This window comes from Lactuca virosa, chromosome 4 (assembly GCF_052849685.1).
Source record: "Lactuca virosa cultivar CGN04683 chromosome 4, Lactuca_virosa_CGN04683_v6, whole genome shotgun sequence".
Classification (NCBI taxonomy): Eukaryota; Viridiplantae; Streptophyta; class Magnoliopsida; order Asterales; family Asteraceae; genus Lactuca; species Lactuca virosa.
Genome location: NC_136429.1, coordinates 49,786,151 through 49,809,151, shown reverse-complemented (window position 1 = coordinate 49,809,151; position 23,001 = coordinate 49,786,151).

Here is a 23,001-nt window from a genome sequence, read left to right as displayed (position 1 = left end):
CAAAGATGGCCTCAGTTTCTACATGCACCGATGACAACAATTGGGTTCTTAATAGCTGGAAATATGTCATCTTGCACTCTTTCCTTTATTTCTTTGGAACTCATCAGATCGAAGCTCAGGCGAGCCAATCTTTGCTTCATATCTGACATTTTCTTGTTCATGTAACACCCTCAAAATTCATGCCAAATTAAAACTTTTTAAAACATTTAAAAACATCAATTATTACAGCTTTGTTTTCAAAATAGTATCATGTCAGAGTATCCCTAGAATCTGTAAGTCCCCAATCTGCTTGTGTATCAATCGGATCCGTTTGATGGTGCGGAATCCCAATCAAACGGATGTTGCCAGATCAAAATAGAAGAGAAGGAGAAGAAGAATAACTTGAATCTATGATGTATTAATGATGAGAATGAAGTTCCTTACAATAGATTCACACACACTATCTTCTTCTCTCTTGTTTCTCTCTCTAGAACACACCTTAGAATACACACACTTAAGCTCCTTTCTCTCTCTTCTCTCGTTCTCTATTCTTCTATCCACTCTCTGTTCCTCACACCCCTCACCCCTATATATACATGAGAAACATCAGCCGTAAACAGGGTTTACGGCCGTAAACAGGAACACCCACCTGGCCGTAAACCTGACCGTAAACTCATAAAACATTACAGAAAAATACAATCAACTAGAAAAGCAAAGTATAAACCAATATTTTGACCCAACAATCTCCCCCTTGGTTTATAGCTTTCTTTTCTTAATTGACCCAACAAGCTCCTCCTAAAAAGTAGCTGGCTTTTCTTGTTAATCTTCATTGGGAGCTTGGCTTCAGCATTAATCTTCAAATTCTTCACAGCTTCAAGATGAACATGATGAATCTTCAATAATTGACTTCATCTTGAGTAGTTGGGCATTTCTTCAAGATTTGACTCTGAACGTACGTTGGGTGAGGAGGCTTCTTGATAAGATTCTTGAAAGATAGCGCTTTCAGCTTGAGAATCTTTAGAGAGAATATCAGAGAGAAACAATCTTCTGGATCACTTCAGCAGGTACAAGAATAGCAGCAAATTGATTGAGGAGGCTTCAATGCAATCTGTCACATAATCTTCAAGTACAGCTTCACCTTGCTACTGGGGTTGAAGGATTGAATGTTGAAAGAATAATCTTTATTTCTTGCTCCTTCGAATGAGAATTCTTCGATGCTCACGGATGAAGCTTTGGCTCAGAAATTCTCCGATACAGTCTCCATGAGTCTCGTCTACATCTGAATTCACTTTTCAAGACAAAACAAAACTAAAAGAAAACTTAGCACACAATGTTTTTTTTTTGGATTTTTCATATTTTCTGAAAAAGAAATAAAACAGAAATAACACTAATTTTTTGGATTTTTAATTTTCTGATTTTGGTTTGGTTTTTTAAAATTTTTAATTCTCCCCTAATATTTAATTTAGAAGAAACTATGAACAAATTTAACAAAAATAAAAATGATATCTAACTTTAAGAGTGATTTGGGATCAAAGTTTTTAAACAGCCTTTATCCGTTTATCAGTACCTCTCCCTTCATGAATAGATCTGGTCAATCGCCGATATTGTGGTCCACTTAAACACGAGAGATTGTGACAAAATTAGGACATACTATAAGTGACAAGACAATGTGATCCTAAGATCCTAGATAATATTCCTTAAGGACCATTCAGCTGACGAAGACCAAAGATATTGTTGTCCACCTAAATTGAGCAGCGAGATCTACAGACAACCTAGTGATTGTTCAATTTTAAATGTACTAAAACATGTTTCCCGCTTCCTGACATACCCCAATAATCAGGAACTTCCAAAGTACTCCTTACTTTAGGTGAGCAGACAATTATTATGAGAGAAGTCAGATTTAGAATGCATATGCTATACACCCAGGTCGGATCTCTTTTAATCTCGCAGAGGGTGAAACATATGACTAACCAGATTTAGAGGGATTGAGAAGTAGAATGGTGCATATGCTGTGTACCAGGTCGGATGTATATCAATCACGCAAAGGAGACAGCATATGACTAACAGACAGGAAGAATTGCATAGATAGAAGATGCAGAGAAATAGAATTGCATATGTTACAGTCCAGGTCGGATGTATTTCAATCACGCAGAGGAGGCAACATATGACTAACAGAAAGAAAGCAAGAAAATAATTTCCTACTGACCTACTTTATCGGAATTCCCCAGTCGCCCCATCAATACCGGAATTAAGGACAAAGTCCGTACATCGAGGAAGAGTTAAACCACAGTTCTAGATACATATTATTTTAGTGTGACTGGTGGATTATCATGTATATCTCCCTGCTCAACCTATCTGGGCGTCGTATTGTCAGGCTAAATGGATCTATCTAGGTCAAGATTTTTCAAGTCTCTAGATTCCTTAAGTTCATTAATGCCTAGTCAAGTCCATTTTAATCTTTCGTGCCTACCAGCGCATCGAACACAGAGCCTAGACAATTCAGATTCAGTCCCTTACACAGATTCAGATTGCCTGTTATCACATGATTATATCACTTCCCAAAACATCTCCCTCAAGCACATTTCATTAACACCATATTTTTGGATTTTCTGATTTTCTAATGTTTTTGGATATATATATATATATATATATATATATATATATATATATTAAATTTTCTAATTTTTTGTTTTGTTTTTATTTCTCCCCCTAAATTTGTGCATAGGAGAGAAACAAAAGTAAATGCGCAAATTTAAACTATCCTAAAACAAAAATTAGTCTTTAAAGCGAATCAGCTTAAGAAAAACTCAGGAGTATAGAGAAGAAAACTAAAATCGTAAGTCACTGATTGAATTTGCATCCAGAAGGTCTGAGAACAGCACGCGTAATCTCAGAACAGATCCAAAAATTCTTCACATCGTTAAGCACTAACCCCATGAGTGATCCCTTCCTTTCTTCCCTTCCCGCAAAGGACACATACTCTCAAATAATGTTCAGAGTGTTGTACAGTTGAGAGATGTCCCCTATCATGTGCCTGGAACAGCCACTACCAACAAACCGAAGTATGATGATATGCCTCCATAGCTGCTCCGACACAGATCGGGATTAGTTGGTCTTTGGAACCCAGTCCATTTTGAAACTGGGTCGACCTTTGTCATCTACCCAAGATACATTCTCCCATGACATGTCCTGTTTATCACAAACAGAAGATGTAGAAATATTAGAGTCATTAGTTGATTTGGGAGATTGAGCTTTCGGAACCCATTTGTAGTTGGGTTTGACCCATTTCTTTTTCGATCCGATGGGTGGCTCAGTACTTGCTTTTGATATAGATGTCGGCCGTTGAGATGACTTTGACCTAACCGGTCTTTGTTTCACTGGAGCATCTCTTGGATTGGGCTTCTTGGCCGACATTCCCTTCTTGCCCTTGGGATTCAGATTCTTGGCCTTGTGGGTATGATTATTGGCCTTCTGCGCGTTCCAGTCACCATTGTCTGAACGTGACCTTGAGGGGTTTCTTTTGGAGTATCTCCCTCTTGGCGCGTTCTGCCAGCCTTTTGCATAGTAGGGAACGTATGCGCAATTAGGACAATTTCTGGCAATGTGTCCAGGTGTTCCACAGTGAAAACATGTCTTTTTCTTCACTGTGAAGTTGTTTCTTCCTGCCCCTGGTGGCGAATCCTTGCCTTGTCTTTTATTTTTCCCACAAGCACAATTGCAGCAGGCACTCTGTTTCACTGGAATTGGTGGCTTGTATTTCTCAACAACAGGTTGATCAGAAGCAGCTGAGTTCGAAGCAACAGATTCAGAGCTCAAGGAGATGTTGGTTTGTTCAATGGTTTTCTCCTTGTTCTCATCTTCTGCTACTTTACTATCATACACACTCTCTTCAGCTACTTGCTTGGATTGGCTTAGTGGTTGATCTGCATAGGAAGTAGAAGCATTAGTATTTTCAACCTGAATACCTCCTGACACAAATCCAGCTGGTTTGCCATATTGAAGATGTGCCTCCCTGTCAATTTCTTCCTGTGTCATAGGGATGGATGTGTAGTTATGATTGAAAGGTGGAGGAACACTATCATACCCTAGACCTTTTTGCTGGTTATTTTTAAATTGCAAACAATGGTCTATCATGTTTGCAACTACTTCGCTTGACACATCAAATTTTCTGAAATCAAAATCTGCAGTTTCAAATTTGCCTTTTAATGTGTCAAGCTCAGCAGTTAATTCAGCAAGTTGTCTCTTAACATAGTCATAATTTTCACATTTGTTGCTATAGTCTTCCTGAAGCTTCCTAAAGTCTTTGGTTTTTGCTTCTAATTCAGCCTTTAGGGGTTTCTGTCCTTTCCTGAGTTGATATCCTTCATATTTTAGGTCCTCGACTTCCCTTTTTAGCAAATCATTATGTTCACGAAGAATTTTAATCGTATCTTCACAAGATGGAGTACATGAAACTTCATTGACCGGGATGTTTGCGGAACTCATTGTTTTTCCACACTTCAAAGCGTCAAGTTCTTCAGTTACAGCAGCAAGACTAAGACGACTGAGATCTTTTGTCTTCTTGATGACAGCCACGTTCATATCCCACGATTTCGGAAGTGAATTCAGCAGCTTTTTGTTTATCTCATATTTAGTTAAGAAGATCCCAGCTATATTTATCTCAGTAGTAAGTGTAGTAAATCGCTGCAACTGAGCTTCCAGGGTTTCTCCATGGATATAGTTGAACATGTTGAATTTTTATCTTAACATATCCTGACTCTCTTTCATGTCTTCATTTCCCTCGTAGACCTCAAAAGCCATTAAAAGCACAACTAGAAGCCAAAATCAAACTTAAAAGTCAAACCCTTTGACTAAAAACCTCAAAAGTCAACCTTAAAAGTCAAATTTAAAAAGTCAAACTCAAAAGTCAAACTGAAAAGCTAAATTTGAAAATTTAAAAGTTAAATGAGAAAGTCAAAGTTTAAAGTCAATTGTCAAATTTTAAAAGTCAAAGTCAAAATTTTAAGTAAAAAGTCAAAAATAAAAGTCAAAAATTAAAAACTAAAATTTTTGGTTGAAAATGTAATTTAAAAATGAAAGAAATTGAATTTTGGGGTTAAAAGTGTAAAAAATGCGAAATAAGGGCAGCGAAAGATTAATATTTCATTTAAATTTCGAAGGCTTGTAGCATCTAGCAAGCTAGATCAACTGGTAAGGCGCCTTGCTGATGAACCTGGGGACCCGGGTTCGATCCCCGGCAAATCCAAAGGGTTTCCTATTTTTTGTGAAGTGCGTGCGAGGGTGCTGCTTGCGAAGACGAGATGCGAGGACGTCTGCTGGCCGAGAACACGAGGTGAACCGGAAACTCCGAGGCGTACACGTGCGAGGCTGGCCGCAAGCCGAGGCGTACACGTGCGAGTCATAAACTCCGAGGGCCGTAATCTCGGACCGCAAACTCCGGCCGTAAACTCCTCGGAAACCCTAGCTGCTGGCCGTACACGCCGCCACTCCCTTGCTGGTTACGACCAAAAACAACGTTTTTTTGCCCCTTTTTGCTCCAAAACTCGATCAAAAACCCGTTTTTATGAAAAACGCGAAGAACAAACCCCCCTTAATTTGCCAAGATCTATCCAAAAATGCAGAAATCCTTAAAAAATAAGATCAAATAAGCTCCAGATCTGACAAAATTGACTGATACAATCCAAGCTCTGATACCAATTGTAAGTCCCCAATCTGCTTGTGTATCAATCAGATCCGTTTGATGGTGCGGAATCCCAATCAAACGGATGATGCTAGATCAAAATAGAAGAGAAGGAGAAGAAGAATAACTTGAATCTATGATGTATTAATGATAAGAATGAAGTTCCTTACAATAGATTCACACACACTCTCTTCTTCTCTCTTGTTTCTCTCTCTAGAACACACCTTAGAATACACACACTTAAGCTCTTTTCTCTCTCTTCTCTCGTTCTCTATTCTTCTATCCACTCTCTGTTCCTCACACCCCTCACCCCTATATATACATGAGAAACATCGGCCGTAAACCTGTTTACGGCCGTAAACCTGTTTACGGCCGTAAACCTGTTTACGGCTGTAAACACCCACCTGGTCGTAAACCTGACCGTAAACTCATAAAACATTACAGAAAAATACAATCAACTAGAAAAGCAAAGTATAAACCAATATTTTGACCCAACAGAATCAAATCATAAAAACATAAAGAGGTGCACGATCACGCCTTCGCCTTTCCGCGATCATCAGAAGTACCTGAAACAAAATCAACAAATGTAAGCCTGAAGCTTAGTGAGTTCCCCCAAAATACCAACGTCATACAAATATAACCATATCATATAAACAGCATGCATAATGAGCCATCATCCTGACTGGACCGCCTCACATGCCATCAGTCTATCTGGACCGCTCTCCGAGCCATCGGCACGTCTGGACCGCCTCTCAGGGCCTTCAGCCTATCTGGATCGCTCATCAGGCCTTCGGCCTGACTAGTATGCCCTAACCGGGTCTGCAGTCTCTCCGGTCAGCCCTGGGTTTGTTGGCACAAGCACAAAGCATGACCTCCTCAACCCAACCCCCAATCAAACAATCATGTGCACATAAATATCATACGCTAGCTAGCATGTATAGATGGTCATATAGATCTAACAGATCACTAACATAGCAACCATCCTATAACCAGGATACCGATCTAACAGATCACTAACATAGCAACCATCCTATAACCACGATACCGATCTAACAGATCACTAACATAGCAACCATCCTACAACCAGGATACCGATCTAACAGATCACTAACATAGCAACCATCTTATAACCAGGATATAAATCATAAAGGGCCAGCCTTGGTGCCGTAGACCCTGTTGATATAGTGACAAGAACTCACCTCACGATGTCGAACTGTAGTGATAAGATCAAACTCACGAATCACAGCCATGAACTCAACCACCTATAACCATCATAGGACCAAGTCCATCAAAATCCAAAATTACCAAAATACCCTCAGAATTCCAACTGGTCAATCCCTTGGTCAAAGGCAAAGTCAACGGTCAAGGTCAACAGTCCATGTTGACCCAACTCATTGAGTGTATCTTACTGACTGGTCGAGTTCTTCTAGAACTCGAGAAATCGTGAAAACCCTATTTGACTCGCCGAGTTTCCAGACAACTCGTCGAGTCCATGCAGTGTCCAAATGTCGGGAAAACCCTAACTAACTCGTCGAGTCATCTCACTGACTCGCCGAGTCCATGCAGAAACCAAAAACGGACAATCTTCATCTGGCTCATCAAGTTGACCATGCAACTCGTCGGGACCCTTCAGTCCATTTCTCATTCAAACGTTTTTAAGCTACCCCAAATCTCCAAACTGTAGATCTAGCTTCCTAAGGCATAGTTTCCACGTAAAGTTGCAAACTTTACGTGCATGCAAGGTCTTAAAGTCCAAAACCAAGCAAAGGAAGAGGTTTTAGTTAAGGAGAAGGCCATAACTTGCTAAAGACTAGAACTTTATGACTACATGGGGCTAGAGGAGTCCAGGTCTGAAGTTACAACTTCAGATCATGCCCAAAACCAGACATAACTCCATAACCAACTAGAAATAGCCCTAAACCTTTGCATGAAGAGATCTAGCAAGAGATAAGTCAAGGTAACGACTTGTTACCTTAAAGATGATGCTAAGATGAAGTAGAAATCAGATCCACAAGCTTCTCCTTGCTCCAAGCTCCTTAGACTTCACGCTCTCTTCACAAAATCCACCTCCCAAGCTTCTTAACACACAAAAATGAAGAGTAGGCGCGATTAGGGTTTTCTGAGCTCAAGAGGGACGGTAAGGGAGGCAGAGGGAGGCTAATGATCCTTTAAATAGGGTGTAAAACCCTGGAAATTATGGTTTCATATTCTAGCTCCAACTCGTCGAGTTGGGGCATCCAACTCGTCGAGTAGGCCTTTGAAAATGAATATAAAGTTGTAAAATCTATACCTGGGAATCATGGTGTTATAATTCTCCCCCACTTGAACTAGACTTCGTCCTCGAAGTCTGCTGTGGTGAACAACTCCGGATAATGCTCCCGCATCTCTCCCTCCGCCTCCTAAGTCCACACGGATCCCCTCTGATGCTCCCATTGTACCTTTACCAAAGGCACTTCGTTGTTCCGTAGAACCTTCACCTTCCTCTCCAGAATAGCCACTAGTCTCTTCATGTAATTCAGGCGCTCATCAACCTGGATATCATCTAACGACATCACTGCCTCCTCATCCAGAATGCATTTCCGCAACTGTGAAACATGGAAAGTGCTATGAATCTGACTAAGCTCCTCAGGGAGATCTAGTCTATACGTCACCATGCCAACCCTGGCAATGATCCTGAATGGCCCGATGTATCGGGGACCCAACTTCCCCCTCTTCCTGAAGCGCATCGCACCCTTCCGGGGTGAGACCTTCAGGAGTACCATGTCACCGACCTGAAACTCTAACTCAGATCGGCGCCAGTCGGCGTAACTCTTTTGTCGACTATGTGTGGTCTGCAACCGCTGTCTGATATGTTGAATCATTTCGGTAGTCTGCAGGACTACCTCGATCCGACCAATCACCCTGTGACCAACCTCGCCCCCACAGACTGGGGTGCGACATCTCTGTCCATACAACAACTCATAAGGTGGAGCACCGATACTGGAATGAAAGCTGTTGTGATAGGAGAACCCTACAAGGGGTAGGTAGGAGTCCTAGCTCCCACCGAAGTCAATGACGCAAGCCCTCAACATATCATCGAGGGTATGTATAGTCTGCTCACTCTGACCATCAGTCTGCGGAGGATAAGTTGTGCTGAAATGCAGTCGCGTGCCTAGTTCCTCGTGGAATTTCTGCTAGAAACGGGAGGTAAACCGAACATCACAGTCTGAAACGATAAAGACCGGAACCCCATGGCGAGCGATAATCTCGCGTATATACACATCGGCCAGCTTCTTGGCCGATGAGCTCTCCCGAATTGGCAGAAAATGGGCACTCTTGGTCAATCGATCCACGATGACCCATATAGCGTCGAAACCCTTTGCCGTTCTCGGCAATTTGGTGATGAAGTCCATCGTGATCTGCTCCCATTTCCACATGGGAATCTCTAGATGCTGCAGCTTGTCATGCGACATCTGGTGCTCGGCCTGACCATCCTGCAGGTCAAGCACCTCTCCACGTACCAAGCGATCTCTCGCTTCATGCACGACCACCATTAACTCAAGCTCAAATCCCAATACATCTTGGTGGCCCCCGGGTGAATAGAGAAACGAGACTTGTGAGCCTCCTCCAGTACAATCTGTCTGACCCCACCAGACATCGGTACCCAGACCCGACCGCAACGGGTCAATAACCCCCGACTGTCTTGCAAAAATCGGGTGATCTCGCCTCTAATCCGCTCAAGCTTCTAGTTCTCCTACCGTACACCCTCAGCCCGAGCTTCCCTGATCAAACTCACAAGTGAAGAATCCACTAATATCCTCATACATGTCACTGGAGTAGAAGATCCAGCTGAATTGCGGCTCAGAGCGTCCGCAACCACGTTCACTTTACCCGGATGGTAAAGGAACTCGCAGTCATAGTCCTTGACTATGTCCAGCCACCTACGCTGCCTCATGTTCAGGTTCGGTTGATCCATGATATGTCTCAGACTCTTTTGGTCTGTGTAAATGGTACAGCGGACCCCGTAGAGATAATGCCTCCAAATCTTGAGAGCGAATACCACCGCTCCCAACTCCAGATCACGAGTAGGGTATCTCGTCTCATGCGGCTTCAACTACCTCGACGCGTAGGCTATCACTCGTCCTCTCTGCATGAGGACCGCTCCCAATCCCGTGATGGATGCATCACAGAACACTACAAAATCCTCGACTCCTTCCGGGAGAGTCAAGATTGGAGCCTCGCAAAGTCGCTTTCTGAGGGTCTCAAATGCCCTCTTCTGCTCAGGGCCCCACTGGAAATCCACCCCCTTGCTCGTCAGACGAGTGAGGGGTACTGCAATCTTGGAAAAATCATGTATGAATCTCTGGTAGTACCCTGCCAATCCCAAGAAGCTCTTGATATCCGAGGGATATTTCGGAACCTCCCACTGCATAACCGCCTCAATTTTGGCCGGATCGACCAAAATCCCCTCCTGGTTAACGATATGTCCAAGGAACTAAACCTCTCGTAACCAAAACTCGCACTTCGAGAACTTGGCATAAAGTCGTTCTAGTCTCAAAACTCTCAATAGCTTCCGAAGATGCTCCTCGTGCTGCTCTCTGGTCTTGTAGTACACCAAGATATCATCTATGAACACAATGACTGGGCGATCGAGCATCGATCTGCATACCCGATTCATCAGGTCCATAAATATAGATGGCGCGTTGGTGAGCCCAAACGACATCACCACGAACTCGTAGTGTCCATAACGAGTCCGAAACGCGGTTTTTTCCACGTCCTCTTCCCTAACCCTGACCTGATGGTACCTGGACCTCAGGTGTATCTTGGAGAACCAAGATGCTCCCTGCAACTGATCGAAAAGATCATCTATCCTCGAGAGTGGATAACGGTTCTTCACCGTCAACTTGTTCAACTCCCGGTAGTCAATACACATCTGGTGTGAACGATCCTTCTTCTTCACGAAGAGTATCGGTGCTCCCCACGGAGAACTGCTCGGACGAATGCACTATTTGCCTAGCAGCTCCTTCGGCTGTGATGACAGATCCTGCATCTCTGGTGGTGCCAATCGGTGCGACGCCTTGGCGATAGGGGCTGCACCTGGCACAAGGTCGATCCTGAACTCGACCTGCCTCTTCGGAGGCACTCCGGGTAACTCCTCCGGAAACACGTCGGCGAACTCCCTGACTACTGGAACCTCTGAAACCGAGGTCTGATCCCTGACCCGCGTATCCACCACATACGCTAAGTAACCCGCACACCCGTGCTGAATATACTGCCTAGCCCTGGCAGCTGAGCAAAACTCTGATCCCAATCTGGTTCCCTCGCCGTAGATAATCAGTTCTCCCCCACTTGGCGTTCGAACTACCACTTACTAACCCTCGCAGTCGATCATGGCACCGAAGCGACTAAGCCAGTCCATACCCACAATCACACATACCTCCCCTATGGGAATCGAAATCAGGTCTATCAGGAAAGATACCCCGAAGATCTTCAACACGCAACCCCGATAGACCGAAGAAGCGGAAATCCCGTGTTCGTTGGCGATAGAAACTCACAACAGACACTCTAGCTCTCCTGCTGGCAAACCGAACTCCCTACTAAATGACTGAGAGACAAATGACCGAATCGCGCACGACTCAAATAATACCAAAGCAGGTAAAGAGTTCACTAAGAACGTACCTAATCATAGGTACCACATATAAGCATAAATCAGATATAATCAATAAGAAAAGGGTAGAAACATACCAGCAACCACATCCGGTGCTGTCATGGCCTCATCGACTGTAAGTTGGAAGGCACGTCCCTGAGCCTTCGGAGGCTCTGTTCTACCTGACCCCTGTCAGTAATCCTCAGTGTAGCCGGCGCTGAAGCCTGCGTCGGCCTGGCAGCAAGCTGTGGGCAGTTGGTCTTCGCGTGACCAACCTGATGGCAGTGGTAGCATATCCTCATATCCTGAACCGGGGCCGGCTGGTGACAATCCCTCGCAAAGTGCCCCTCCTTTCCATATTTGTGGCATACACTACCAGATCTGCAAACCCCAGAGTGACCCTTTCCACACTTGCCACAAGTGCGGCCATGTTGGCCTCCCGACCTAGAATCAACGGTCTTAGATCGCTTTCTTTGGCGCCGGTTGTGACTGTGTCGAGGCCTGCCGCTGCTCCCTTAACCGCAACTCAATCTCTAGCTCATGCCACCTAGCGGCCTCCTGTAACTCCAAAAGTCTATTGCAATGTTGGGTAGCCACAAACTGTCGGATGTTAGCCTTGAGCATGCTTAGATAACGTGTCATCTGAGCCTGCTCGGAAGTAAACTCCAGGAAAAACATCGCCCTCTCAGTGAACATACGATTGATCTCCGTCACCGACTCTGCATCCTGTCTCAGATCCAAGAACTCCTGAGCTAACCGTTCCCGCTCGACCCGCGGAATGTAGCGAGTGTGGAACATATCCCTGAACTGCTCCCAAGTAACTGCAACTCTCCGCCTATCAGTATACGACCCCGTCATCAACCTCCACCAGTCCTTCGCCCCAGACCTCAGCAGGTTCAGGGCACATCTGATCTTCTGGTCAGTAGGACATGAACATTTGAAGAAACATCCCTCCACATATGACAGCCACCTCATGGCTACAATCAGGTCCTGAGTCCCATAAAGAGTCGGAGGCTTCGTGTTATCGAAGTCCCGGTACTGAAAAGCCCGACTAGCTTCCCCCTGTCACCGTTACAGCTGTTGCGGTAGCCGTCTCGGTGAGGGCTGCATAACGCTCATCGAAATACTCCATCATGTCGGTCTTGATAGACCCAAACATCTCCGGCAGCTGAGCCCGGAACATCGCAGCAACCTCATCATGCAGGATCTCCCGGATCCTGGCGTCCATCTCGTCTGGCCCTATATGGCCGATAGTCTTGGGCACTGCTGGTGCCTCCTGTCCGCCATCTCCTGATCCTGATCCGGATCCAGTCACAAATCGTCTAGTAACCACCATGCTGAAAATATAACAGGAAGATATCAGATATTCCATATAATAATACGGGAACCAACTCCCAACAAAACCCTAGGGGGTTGTGACTTCCTTGCTACGCATATGGGTCTTGTGCTTTCAGTAGTACGGGCCCATACTACTTTCCACACCTACCCATATTTGTCTCAAGTATCATCACAACGCCCTAACACTATACGTAAGCATGACGTACGCTCAATCCTCACTCCTAGAGGAAGGTTACATATCTCATAACTGGTGGACTGATCCCAAACAACTCATCCATGAAACTTCCACCAACCCTGCACCACTAGTGTATGATAGCCATACATAACGTTGGACCCTATAGAATTTCGAATACTTGATCCTACCCTAAGCCCCTCATCAGACAAGAACAGGAAATAAGGCCAAACCAAACATTCTCAGGCTATAAGATCTTAATTATGTACAACCGTGATGCATACACTAAGCAACTACAGTAATGATGTCAATTTCGTATAAGGAAAAACCCTAGGCTATTAGGCATCATATAATCAGGCAATTCTATCATGCAATTCCTGAAGATCCCTAGCCTAGTACTAGCATGATGTTCTAACATATCACCTAAATCAAATAATCCGTAAGGTATTTTGGGGTCTACTTAATGGCTCCGGCTGATCGTATACTTGCACCCTCCTTTATTATTTTGAAAACCTTTTAAAGTTCTTGTCCTAAGTTTGAGATTGAATACATACAAGTGTTTCTTCCAATTCACTCAAACCAAGGCTCTAATACCAACTTGTAACACCCTCAAAATTCATGCCAATTAAAAACTTTTTAAAACATTTAAAAACATCAATTATTACAACTTTGTTTTCAAAATAGTATCATGTCAGAGTATCCCCAGAATCAAATCATAAAAACATAAGGAGGCGCATGATCACGCCTTCGCCTTCCCGCGATCATCAGAAGTACCTGAAACAAAATCAACAACTGTAAGCCCGAAGCTTAGTGAGTTTCCCCAAAATACCAACGCCATACAAATATAACCATATGATATAAACATCATGCATAATGAGCCATCAGCCTGACTAGACCGCCTCACATGCCATCAGTCTATCTGGACCGCTCTCCGAGCCATCGGCACGTCTGGACCGCCTCTCAGGGCCTTCAGCCTATCCGGACCGCTCGTCGGGCCTTCGGCCTGACAAGTATGCCCTAACCGGGTCTGTAGTCTCTCCGGTCTGCCATGGGTTTGTTGGCACAAGCACAAAGCATGACCGCCTCAACCCAACCCCCAATAAAACAATCATGTGCACATAAATATCATACGCTAGCTAGCATGTATAGATAGTCATATAGATCTAACAGATCACTAACATAGCAACCATCCTATAACCAGGATACCGATCTAACAGATCACTAATATAGCAACCATCCTATAACCAGGATACCGATCTAACAGATCACTAACATAGCAACCATCCTACAACCAGGATACCGATCTAACAGATCACTAACATAGCAACCATCCTATAACCATGATACAAATCATAAGGGGCCGGCCTTGGTGCCATAGACCCTGTTGATATAGTGAGAAGAACTCACCTTACGATGTCAAACTGTGGTGATAAGATCAAACTCCCGAATCACAGCCACGAACACAACCACCTATAACCACCATAGGACCAAGTCCATCAAAATCCCAAATTACCAAAATACCCTCAGAAGTCCAACTGGTCAATCCCTTGGTCAAAGTCAAAGTCAACGGTCACGGTCAACTGTCCATGTTGACCCAACTCGTCGAGTGTAGCTTACTGACTCGTCGAGTTTTTCCAGAACTCGAGAAATCGTGAAAACCCTATTTGACTCGCCGAGTTTCCAGACAACTCGTCGAGTCCATGTGGTGTCCAAATGCCGGGAAAACCCTAACTAACTCGTCGAGTCATCTCACTGACTCGCCGAGTCCATGCAGAAACCAAAAACGACCAATCTTCATCTGACTCGTCGATTCCCTTCAGTCCATTTCTCATTCAGACGTTTTTAAGCTACCCCAAAGCTCTAAATTGTAGATCTAGCTTCGTAAGGCATAGTTTCCATGTAAAGTTGCAAACTTTACGTGAATGCAAGGTCTTAAAGACCAAAACCAAGCTAAGGAAGAGGTTTTAGTTAAGGATAAGGCCATAACTTGCTAAAGACTAGAACTTTATGACTATAAGGGGCTAGAGGAGTCCAGATCTGAAGTTACAACTTCAGATCATGCCCAAAACTAGAGATAACTCCATAACCAACTAGAAATAGCCCTAAAACTTTGCATGAAGAGATCTAGCTAGAGAGAAGTCAAGGTAACGACTTGTTACCTTCAAGATGATGCTAAGATGAAGTAGAAATCAGATCCACAAGTTTCTCCTTGCTCCAAGCTCCTTAGACTTCAAGTTCTCTTCACAAAATCCACATCCCAAGCTTCTTAACACACAAAAATGTAGAGTAGGTGCGATTAGGGTTTTCTGAGCTCAAGGGGGACGGTAAGGGAGGCAGAGGGAGGCTAATAATCATTTAAATAGGGTGTAAAACCCTGGAAATTAGTGTTTCATATTTCCACTCCAACTCGTCGAGTTGGGTCCTCCAGCTCGTCGAGTAGGTCCCTTAAGTTACGCGGCCACATTCGATTCTACACGACGAGTTGGGGCATCCAACTCGTCGAGTAGGCCTTTAAAAATGAATATAAAGCTGTAAAATCTATACCTGGGAGTCGGGGTGTTACAGTTCAATTCAAATTCTGGTATAAGCTTCAATGGACTTGTAGTTTTTTTTTGTCAGGGGAGCTTACGCCACATCAGCCTTCATCGACTTTATTATATGCGGCTGGCTTCTCATTCTTCTCCTGCGATTTCATCAACATCAGGCACCGATTTCTCATTCTTCTTCTTGTTCTAATTTATTATTTTCTTTCGCAAGATTTTAATGCTCTGTTATTATATAGTTGTGTTTATGTTGAAGAATTATGTTTATAGATTATCACAGTGTTAGGTATCTTGTTTTTGAGATCATTGAAAAAAAGATGAAGAGAAGGTGTTTGATGAAATGCTCAAATAAAAAAAAATCATTTTACAGTGGGATTAAACTATATTTTCCAACTTTGTAATGTCTAGGTATATTTTGAACTAAAATGAAGTTTGCAATGAATTTAGAGCTTGTATGATTACTTAACCCTATACACTCTTATATGATTTTAAGATTTTATGCCAAGATGATTCATACTAGACAATTTGGATTTTGATGTCAAGTACTCAAGTATCTATAAAAGATTAAATCTTCTCTGAACTTGCACTTCCAGGTGTCTGTAACTGATGAAGGGGGAGATATGGTTTTGGTATCTTAGGATGATTATGGTGAGTGCTATGAAGTGGGTAGATGAAGTCATTCCTGATGCACCATATGGCATAATAGAAGAACTCATGAGGAAACTGTTTGATGAATACAACATAGATTATATCATTCATGGAGATGATCCCTGCATTCTCCATGATCGAACTGACGAATATGTCCTTGCAAAGAAAGCAGGTCGATATAAGCAAATAAAACGAACAGAGGGAGTCTCAAGCACAGACATTGTTGGTATGCATATATCATATATAACTTAACATATTAAGTCAAAAAGAAGCATCATCTTATCTTACTTTTTGTAATATTTGGTTGTTTGTGAATGTAAGAAATATAGGGAGGATGCTTCTTTGTGTAAGGGAGAGGAAAAGTGGAGATAGCCCTAGTCATGCTTCTTTGCAAAGACAGTTTAGCCATAACCATGGCCAAAAGAAATTTGATGATGGTGGTTCAGGAAGTGGGACCCGTGTCTCTCATTTTCTTCCAACATCTCTCAGGATTGTTCAATTTTCCAATGAAAAGGTAATAATAATAATAATAATAATAATAATAATAATAATAATAATAATAAGTATTTTCTTGTTTTTTTCAGTTGTAATAATATTTGGATTGTTGTATTTTTTGTAGGCTGTTGGACCTGATGCTCGTATAGTTTATATTGCTCTCATCCTTTCCAGAGAGACCAAGTATACTTAGTATAGGTGAGCAACTCTTCTTCTATTTTCTATCTTTATACATATTATTATTATTATTATTATTATTATTATTATTATTATTTACTTAGCTTAAAAAGTTTGTATTGTAGGCTGAAGCTGCTTTTTCATCAAAGGACTTCTTTAGAGCAACATCATTGTTTGCTAAAGTGAGTGATTATGTGGCTAAAGCAATATTATGAGGGTGTGTTAAGATTATTTGTTTACTTTGTTTCAGATAAACTATGCATTGTCATTTGAAGAGATTACACTGAAGTTTATAGGCATAGGGGAACAGGTAAACACATCTTTTTTTTTAAAAAAAAACTGATTAAAATTTAGCTTTGTTTGTTCTTGTATTTGGGTCTAAAAAATATACCAGTAAAACCCACAAAGTCTTCCACTGGTGACTTTCAAGTCTTCCACCAGTGAGTTTCAAATAATAAGTTGCCCCGTTGAGTGTTGATTTATTGCTTTATAAATGAATTTGTTGTTAGCATCTAATATGTTGATTTTTTTTCTTTTAATCTTCATGTTCTTTAGATTATTGCATAAACGGAGTTAATTAATAATATATTGTGATTAAACAGGTTTTGCTAGTGGTTCGTAATTTGGATGAACAAGAGGAGCATTATATAAAGTTAGAGGTCAATCAAGTTTTATTTAGTTTGAAAGTTTTATGTTTTGAGTACTACCACAACATTTAGACTTTTTTTGTATAATATTGTTGTCAAACACGTTAAATTTAAGTTAAAGTAATGATATCATGCTTTTCATTTATTATCTTAATTGGATTTTATTATATTATATTCTATTTAAATTTTAAAAAAAATTAGACCAAATCTTTGAATATAATGTTTTATGGTAAAAAAAATGACACTAAAAGCATGGAATAATATTTATTTTAGCAATTATATAGTGGCATAGAAATAGTGCCACTAAAACTCAAAAGTTCTTTAGTGTCATAATAAAAAAGTGCCACTAAAACCCAATAAGGCTGCAGCGGCAAAACAAAAAAGTGTCACTAAAGACCTTTAGTGACACTTTTTTTGTGCTGCTGATTCCCCAGGGGGCCTAGTGGCACATTTTCGGTTTTTAGTGGCACTTTTTATATGCCACTAAATGCCATTTAGTTTGTAATGTGACGTGACTACAAATGTGACACTATTTGTTTTCTAAATGTTTGCTATGGCATGGTATACTTGCATAAGACCCATTTTGTTTAAATCTTCAATCTAGAAACTAAGGCATGTTGATTAATGAATTTATATTGGGAAACTAAGATTTAATTAGGATGTGGATGGACAGGTAAGAAGTTGTAATAAAAATGATTAGAAAAACATATGATTATCATTATCTATCTATCCCTAAAACTAATCAACTTATTATCTTCATCTTGTATGCTTTTGGTTATAGGTAATAATCTCTTTCAAAACAGGAGTTGAAACAATACCTAAACTAATTCCAATAAACAACAAAGGAAGCAAAAAAGGAAGCGGAATACTAACAATTTCATAAGAATCGAGTAAAATGTTTACTTGAATATAATCTCTACCGACAATATTAAACATTTCATCAAGCAGGTGGTTGGCGAATCTTGAAATAATTTTTTTTTATAAAATACAACATCCATAATGTAACTTTTGTATAAGAACATCACACAAATATATAATTGAAGTCATAATTTAAAAAAAAATGATTGCAGGGGGATAAATCTTCAAACAAACCACAATAATTGCATATGATAAAAATGAATCCTCCATTGACAAAAGGGATGACGAACCTAACTTGGAGTGGGTTGGAGAAAGAAGATGAACATACAATTGAATTTCTGATTCCATCTGATATCATAGGACGCATCTGTTGGTAAAGACAAATTTTTCTGATGGAGGAAACACAAATACGATTATGGGATGGTCAAAAAGCTTACTGATAATGATGATGACTTGTTGATACGAAAATCCCGACAGAGAAAGAGGAATCCTAAAAGTAAGAGTAGAATTAGAATTTTGTTCATCAAATTTGAAACATGAACATAGTGGCATGCGATTGGCAGGGAGGAAGGAAGCTTCAGCATCTCGGGATGGAGGATTACGACACATCCGTGTGTGTGTCGATGAGAAGAAAACAATGGAGGCGTGCTAATGAGAAAGAACATGACTGAATTAGGTCACTTTCGTCTTATTCATTTTATTTTTGGTGAGTTATAATTGTATTTATTAGGTTTTCTAATTTTAAACCTTTTATTTTTGGTGAATTTTAATTGTCTTTAGTAGGTTTCCTAATTTTAAACCTAAGATACGTTTTATAAAATTGGTGGACAAAAAGTAAAATAGTTTGAGCAAATGATGATGTCAGCAAAATGATCCAAGGGTGCAAAATCTAAGAATGAAATGCAATCAATGGGTCTGATTGTTGAAGATGATGTAATCAGGTTTCTCTTTTAATATATATATATATATATATATATATATATATATAGAGAGAGAGAGAGAGTGTGTGTGTGAGAGAGAGATAGTGGGGGGGGGGGAGAGTTAGGTTCAAATGTGGACTGACATCTATTGTGCGGATGTGTAGACAGTGCTATTCTGTGAGAATGACAAAGAAAATATGTTGTTTGATAATATGAATACGTTCAATCTTAAATAACTATTGTCATTATCACACATTCTCACTAATTAAATCGTCTATAAGATTATTATAGACTTTTTATTTTTATTCTCATTCTGTCAGAATATTGTTAGAATGTTTATTGAGTCGTATTCTGTAAGAATGGAAATGAGTGAAAAACGATGTGTGGGAACAAAAATGAATAAGAATTAGTGAGAATGCATGAAAATAACAATAGTTGTGTGAGGTTGAACGTATTCACATTACTAAACAAAATATTCTCTTAGTAATTCTCATAGAATAACATTGTCCACACGTCCGCACAATAGTTGTCCATCCACATTATAACCTAGCGCTATATATATATATATATATATATATATATATATATATATATGTATATATAGGTAGAGGTTCATTTGAGACCACCTATATTTTGTGAGACATGGGGACCAAATCTGAGCATTTGATCAAAACTGATCTTGTGGCTCATAAGAAAACGTGATTAACACTAATTAATCTAAAAGATTAGTTAATTAGGGGTAGATTAGTCACTAGGTTAAATTTTAGATCATCTGTTATCTTCACGTTATCACAAAACCCAGCTGCTTTGATTCTTTCTACCAATTCACAACAATCGATCAACATTCCTTCAACTTCGATTCGCGCTAATCAATCTTTTATTTTCTTTGATTTGGGTGATTGAGGTTTATGTTCATCTATCGACATCAACAATTTATTACAAGATTTTTATCGATTTTAGCTCTGTGATCATCGATTTCATCCAAGGTAGAAGTTCAAGTGTTCGGTCGATTTCTGCTAATCTTCATCTTCAACAATTGCTAACGATCTTTCAAGCTGTACTTTTTACTCTACATCATGATTTCATCAATTTATCAAGGTTTGAGTTTTATTCCCCTGAGTTTTCATCGCTTTCAGATCAACGATTTTTAGCCATTCATCAACATTGGTAATCAATCATCAACTGATATCAATTTCCATCAGATTGATGGTTCGAGTTTACTATCAAATCAGGTGTTTTATCAATTTAACTTCATCTTAAATCTATTACCATTTCAAGTATTTGATTTCAGCCATCGATTATCAATTTCAAGCTTTTGGTTTTTTCTGTGCATTCGAGCACATATTAAATGAAGATAAGCAAGCAAAAATAACGTATCTTCGTGTTATTTTGTGCTCATTCTATAAAATCAATGAGATATGTACATAACTATTATTGTTCTTGAGCCAATTATCTTACATTATACACACACTCTACCTGTTTGATGAAAGTCCTGAATGAATAAAGAGTGTGATGTAGAGTCTGATATATCACTCCTTCCTTCCCACCCTTAAACTTTGTTACTATTTAATGATATTGACCCCAAATTCCAAGCTGATTTTTCTTAACTTAGTGATGACTGGTGTACTTCTTTTTGTCAGTGATTGAAGGACATACAACTGTCATCAATGCAAATGTTCAGTGCATATGTTGGAAGAAGCATATCATCCATATCTTGCCACCATTAATTAATGATGAGAACTTCAAGAAGCATATTGACATGTTAGTTTCAATGGTGTTTGGTCCATAAAGAGTTAAAGTGGCTAAGAAGTTGATGGATGATGAGGACTTGGTTCATCTTTAGAATCGAAATATGTAATGAGGATGTTGGTTTAATTTACTCCATGCACTCTCTTTATTTCTTTCTTGATGAAATTGTTCTCTACATTTGTGCAACTTTAAACATTGTTATTGCAGCAGATATGTATCCTAATACCCATCAAACCCCTTTCACCCCTTTCACAGTGTAAAGTGGTACATACAGTTATGAAATTAGATAAAACTTTCATGTTTTCTATCATTACAACTTTTTAGGTAAGTCTTGAATGGAACTGTAGAGAATGTGGTTCAATAATAATTTCCTGGAGTGTCTCATTCAATGTAGTGGGATGTTGTAAATTTGCTTATATTTTTTTTGTTTGGTTTCAAGTGATGTATTTGAGGTAATTGAATAAAACGATAACACTATATTCTTAAGTTTTTACTTTTACATTGGTATTTACAAATAAACTGTACATTATTTTAATTTTCTTACATATATATTGTTGTATTCTAGTTCGATATTTGATGTTCATATAATCATTTAGTGTTACATTCTATTTAGAATGTTCTACATATACAAACATCCTATAGCATTATTCTATAAGAATATTAAGTTGTGACTTGAATATAGACAACCTAATTAAATTATTTTGTTAGAATGGTATATATATTCAGAATATTAAATATAACATTAGAATCTTATGTAATATAAGTTCATTTTATATGTTATAACACAATTTAGAATATTGCACTTTAATATCAGAATATTCCATACAATTTCATAATATTACGTATCAATTAACAACATATTAATAAATACTGTAACCTTGTGATATATTTTTTATAATACAAACTTGAAATTTGGTTTTTAATCTATGAGGTTTTTAGAATACGTTTCAACTTCCAAAGAAAAGTTTGATATTTATCCTAAAAGTATTCATTTCATTTTATAAACTTACATGTTTCTCATTCGTTTAAAAAGTTTATTAGTCTAGGTTCCTACATATTATTTGGTTTCCTACACCCTCGAAGGGAATGATGGTTTGAATTAGAATATTTCATATTATAATATAATATTACATCATATTACAAATCTTTCAGATTATTACACATTAACATTATAAACTTTTCTTTTCTATAAATAAATTTTTTTTATATAGACTATTATATATATTCCTATAACACTATAAATTGTAAATTCGGAGTATTACATAATATTTCATATAATATTAGAATCTTACATAATGTAAGTTAATTGTACACATTACAACATAATTTTAGAATAGTACGCTTAAATTTCATAATATTACAAATAACTTCATAATATTACATATTAACAACACATTATAAAAATATTGAATATTTTGAATAGTTAGATTAATATCATATCATTGAGTATTAAAAAGCCAAAATTTAATTATACATTGTTGTATTAAAATATCTTGCATATAACTTAGAATGTCACAGAATATTATTCTATTAAAATATTCTACATATAGATTATAAAAACCTATAACTTTATTTTATTAGACTATAAACATCATACATCATAAACTACAACATTCTAATGATTTTAAACATCATATACTCTACTTATAAAATTTACCTTGAATAGTGACTTAAATTCTAAAAAAGACATAAACATTAATTGACGATAACAACAACACATAAAATTATTCTATTAGAATATTATACATATACTTATTATAACATAAAACATACAATATTATTCTGATGGAATATTTTACATAGAGACTTTAATTTTAAACTCGTCTAATATGTGAAAGATATTACTACCATTACACGACATAAACTACAAAATTACATGTATTATCATTTAAAACATAACTATTGTTCAACCACAATATTGTTTTATTAAATATTCACCAATCTTCAAACATTTAAACCATAACTATTATTTGATCACTTGATGAGCTATCTGACGAGACACCATGAACTACAGATTTTTATAGACGTTGTCGTACATTCTTTTCTTTAGGATAAAAACTCATTTTCCCTTGATTTGGTGATTTCGTTATCTTATCTGCATCAAAAAAATAAACCATATTTTTGTTAAAACAATAAAGTAGGATATAAACAATAAATTTTTAAAAATGT